Source organism: Triticum dicoccoides, chromosome 6A (genome assembly GCF_002162155.2).
Source record: "Triticum dicoccoides isolate Atlit2015 ecotype Zavitan chromosome 6A, WEW_v2.0, whole genome shotgun sequence".
Lineage (NCBI taxonomy): Eukaryota > Viridiplantae > Streptophyta > Magnoliopsida > Poales > Poaceae > Triticum > Triticum dicoccoides.
Window position 1 is genome coordinate 440,195,249 of NC_041390.1, and position 4,237 is coordinate 440,199,485.

The following is a 4,237-nucleotide window of genomic DNA, read 5'->3' on the forward strand; positions in this document are numbered from 1 at the left end:
AGCTGGGAGAACAGGCGGCGCAATCGACCCCCCCGCTTGTTGTGCCGACAACACGTGACAGTACGCGCGCCCAATATTATTGTGGCCAAACAGTTTACGTTCCCGAGGTGGGCGATGTGGTAATAACCCAGGAGCATATAATGCAGGCTGAAGAACTCAAGATCACTGTTGGACAACTCCTCGAGATCGAGGACATGCCTGTGATTACAGAGGAGGAAATAAAACGGAAATATGTCTGGGGCCAACCTTTGGTCAAGCCAGAAGATGTCAAGAAGCTCCCAACGAGAATGTATGAATTGCATCAATGGTACATGTACATTACCAAGAGATCCGATCGAGAGTCCCTCATGGTGTATGTCAAGAAGGATCATTACTATCATGAGAAAGCTTTGGCCGTTGAGTATTCTGAACTGTTTCAGTTATACAATCAAGACGCACTCGACAAATCTATCGTCAGTTGCTATTGTCTGTAAGTGATTTCTTTCTGTAATTAATTTAAGTCTCAAGCTAGCTGTAGTGATCCTTTTGATCAATCATTACCTGTAATTATCCTCACTATATTCTTTTCTGTGGTATTATGCAGGATGAAGATGTATGAAATGAGAAAAGGTGGACGCTATGGCATTGGGTTCATTGACCCAAACACCGTTAATCAATACACATGGAAAATGAGCAAGTATTATGAAAAGCGCGTAGAGGACAGCATGCTAGAGTTCTTGAAGGGCCTCAAATACAATGAAGATATACTACTTCCTTACAACTTCGAGTGAGTCACACTTTCTTGTACTACAAATTCTCTGTTTTTGCCTACTAGCTAGCTACATGTTTTTGCTTACATAGGCCCGCTTAATTAAGACATGCAAACGTGTGTGCATGCAGATTTCACTGGATCTTGTGTATCATTAAAGTTGACGCCGGAACAGTTGAAATACTGGACTCGCTACTCAAAGCAAATAGTGACTACAACATCTTGTATGGGATAGTCAACAGGTAATTTCAATCATTATTAACTATATATCTCGGCCTATTTAGTTCGTCATTTCATGATATGAACTATTTAATAACCCCTTTATTCATTTTCTTTGTCGGCGGGCAGGGCTTGGGCAAGGTTCATCAGCGTCACGGAAGGCAAATGGAAACCACAGCTGAAATGGTTTCGATCCAAGATAAGTAATTAAGTAGTTCTAGCTAGCTAGCTAGCTGCCATCTCTTTAATTATCATGCTTGATTAATTATTATCTGATCAAATTAAATTCCATTCTCGTAATAAAGGCCCTGAAGCAGGCACAGGGGACTAATCTGTGTGCATACTGCGTTTGCGAGAACATTCGCATGATGGCGTCCGAAAGGAGCAGATCTCAAAGACAGGAATGGGTACGCTTGTCAGAACACTATTCACAATTTTTACACCATTATCGATATCTAGTCACACAACTAATACACATGCATATTGATCTCCTTCTTAACAGTTCAAAGAGGTGCGGGACAAGCTCCTAGAAACGGAGCGCGTAGAAGCACTTCAAGAGGAAATAGCGGGATTTTTGCTCGACCAGGTCATAAATCCGAAGGGAGAATACTATTACCCGCTACCGCCCCCATCGAACATGTCATGAACCACTTCCAATTGTCATCGTGCTCTGAAGGCACCAATTAGGCTAATGCCACTGGCTCCGAAGGCAACATGCATATGTAGGAGAAATTGTATAGAGCTATACATGTGTGTATGTGTAAATTAATATGGTGGTTTGTGAGACATTGATGATATATATATATATGATTGGTTCTACTAGAAATTCTATTTATATATATATATATATATATATATATATATATATATATATATATATATATGCATAACGTGTACAATGTGTAGTACCGTAAAATACCAGCAATCGAAAAAGAATTAAAATGGAAAACACAAAATTAACTGAAAAAGAAATCATAAAACCAAAAATCCCACAAACATTTTAGTACCGGTTGGTGTTACCAACCGGTACTAAAGGGCTCCCGGCCCCCGGAGCTGGCTCGTGCCACGTGGTTGCCCTTTAGCACCGGTTCGTGCTGAACCGGTACTAAAGGGGGGGGGGCCTTTAGTGCCGAAATGTTAGTGCCGGTTCCGAAACCGGCACTGAAGGGCCTTACGAACCGGTGCTAATGGCCCGTTTTCTACTAGTGGCAGGGGACTGCCACCGGAATGGATCCGCCCCAGACCTCCGACCACACTCCGACACCCACACCGCCGAGGCATCGCCGCACGCCTCACACGGCAGCAGCCGAACGCTCACTGCCCTCCAAGACCCTTCCTGGCAAGGCCTCGTAGCGCCGCCACCGCCATGGCTGCGCTCGCACCGCTGCCACCACTAGTGCCAGTGCACCACCTACACCCTCCATCCTGCTGTGCTCCGCGCAAGTATCCAGAGACAACCTCCGCACTCCCTGCCGTGAGCACCCCAAGGACGCCGGCCAGCGCAGAAGACGCACCAGATCCGGGCCGAAACCCCGGAACCGCGCTCCGGGCGCCGCCAGCCAGCACCACCGACCCGCCGGGAGCGAGTCACCGCGGCGCCACCAGCGCCCGCACCGCCAACTCCCGGAGGATACGACCGCAGCCCGTCGGCCCGCGCCAGGCCATGCATCCCCCGAGCAGCAACACGTCCGGGCGCCGCCGGCCGTGGGCGCCAGATCCGGCCGGACCACGCCAAGCCGCGCCACCCCAAGGCAGCGCCCCGCTCCATCCAGCACCGCCAGGACGCCGCCGAGCCGCCTGACACCAAGAGAAAGAGCGTCTCGCTCCACCTGCGTGCCTTGAGGGTAGGGGGACCCCGCCGCCGCTGACGCGCGCACGGGCTTTGCCCGACGGTGTCCGTTGGCGACGGCGAGGGAGGGGTGGGGGGGTGGCGGCGGCGGTGATTAGGGTTCCGTCCGGGCCGCTCACGGGAGCGGCACGGGGGACGGGGACGGCTAACTGAGCGCTCGTCGGTGAAGCCAAGCTGCAATTGGTCGGGAACCGGCTAGCTGAGTGCTGGTCTGATTTATCTCATATTTTATTAACACAGGGCGACCGCGCATCCTAGCATACAAACTGCACTAACACGACGACAACCGTCGCCATCGGCAGAGCTTTTTTTTAACTGTGCAGAGCTATTATTGGCTCTACACTTGTTGCATCGCCACGTCTCTCCGCTGACGTCTGGACATGGATCATGCTGCGTATCTCCTCGCCTTTCAGCGATCATTAGCATGCACTGCCAACGGATGGAATCATTAAGGCCCTGTTTGGTTTCAAATAAGTCACCAACTTATAAGTCGAAAAATGCAAAAAGTGACTTATTTTGCCAAACGGACCCAACTTATAAGTCACCCCAACTTATAAGTCATAAGTTGCTCCACCCCAACTTAAAACTTATAAGTCAGCCCCTTTTGCATGGGTCCCATCACCTTTACATAAAAAAAACAAGGTAGAAAGATGTGCTCAGATGACTTATAAGTCAGGTGGTAACCAAACAGATGTGACTTATAAGTCACTGATTTTAAGTCACCTGACTTATAAGTCAGGTGACTTAGTGGAACCAAACAGGCCCTAACATGCATTAACTTGCAATTCATGCCTGACATCAACTTGCGCTTGCATGTGTCAAGGCCACAACTGCACTCAATTCGAGGAGGATCGTAGCCGAGGTGGTCGTTGCCGCCGTCGGCGACGGTGGCGGTAGATGTAAGATGTCGTTCCATTGTCGTTTTACCACGCAGCATTGTTCATGAAGCAGCCGATCCAGTACACTGGATGATGCCGGCCACAGGCACGAGTCAAAGTCATAACCGATGTGCGAGCAGTCAGTGACAATAGTATGCAGCGGGACTGCACCTGCTTCAACTTTCCAGTCCGCAGCAGTTTCCAGTCCGTGAGCATTGGTCTGGTCACAAAACATTAGAGAGAGAGAGGGGGGATTTGTTTGTGAGTGAGAGAGTAGTATAGTTTCACCACATCGCTTAGATTGCACAGGAACCTACATTTTACATTGCCGGAATGATGAATACTCGCAGGGGGCACCCTCTTGTGTGTAACGGGAACCTTTCTACATGGCGGACATTACAAAGTGACTAACATATTTGAAAAAAATACGGACTATAAATGATAAGATGACATATTTGGCAGATAGATAGATAGATAGATAGATAGATAGAGAGGATTGTTGGCGAGTGGAAGAGCGGTACAAAGTATCACCATATAGTTAGA